Source organism: Penaeus monodon, chromosome 29 (assembly GCF_015228065.2).
Source record: "Penaeus monodon isolate SGIC_2016 chromosome 29, NSTDA_Pmon_1, whole genome shotgun sequence".
NCBI classification, from domain to species: Eukaryota; Metazoa; Arthropoda; class Malacostraca; order Decapoda; family Penaeidae; genus Penaeus; species Penaeus monodon.
In genome coordinates, this window is record NC_051414.1 from 33,418,162 (window position 1) to 33,418,759 (window position 598).

The 598-nt window shown below is 41.1% G+C and overlaps 1 protein-coding gene across 3 annotated transcripts in view; it reads left to right on the forward strand.

The window, feature by feature from the left end:
- LOC119592184 (serine/arginine-rich splicing factor 1B-like) overlaps positions 1 to 598 on the forward strand; it is a gene marked incomplete in the record, with an annotated part of 17,363 nt that overhangs the window by 1,014 nt on the left and 15,751 nt on the right.

The window sequence follows — 598 nt, forward strand, 5'->3', positions numbered from 1 at the left end:
AACTACTAAGAATAACCACAACTTACATTTACGGCGAGAAGCAGTTATGAGTATTGCGTTTTTGGGTTTGCCGGCAAGCCACCCAGCGCTTTTGTCCTCGGCGATGAGGAATTGGCTAGTTCAGCTGTTGGTAACAAATCAATTTAATAATATTCTTACCCTCTGCCTCAGTCTGTCTGTTACTAGTCTTTTCCCACCTTCCAGGCTGCATCCTAAAAGTTTAGGCCTGAAAATTCTGGTGTAGACTTGTTTCCGTCATACATAGCAGTGTAGTTTTTGTTGTGTGGAGTTCTCTACAAGTGGGCGTGAAAAGATGCCCACCTTGGGGCGTGAAAAGATGCCCACCTTGGGCTGGCACCCAGAGGGCAAAAGCTTCTTCAAGAGTTTTGCATGGAATGCTTCCAGGCTGTATGCAATCCTGTTGCCTCCTTATTAGAAAGTTAATTCTGATAATCCCAAAAGGTCTTGGCAATATACATGTAGTAAAATTGCCATGAAAAATATTTTCATTGTTTGGCATGCTTTATTTATTATTTTTTTTTTTACATTTTTGGTATCACCTTGTCTCTTTTTATCCATCTCTCCCCAGTTCGTATGA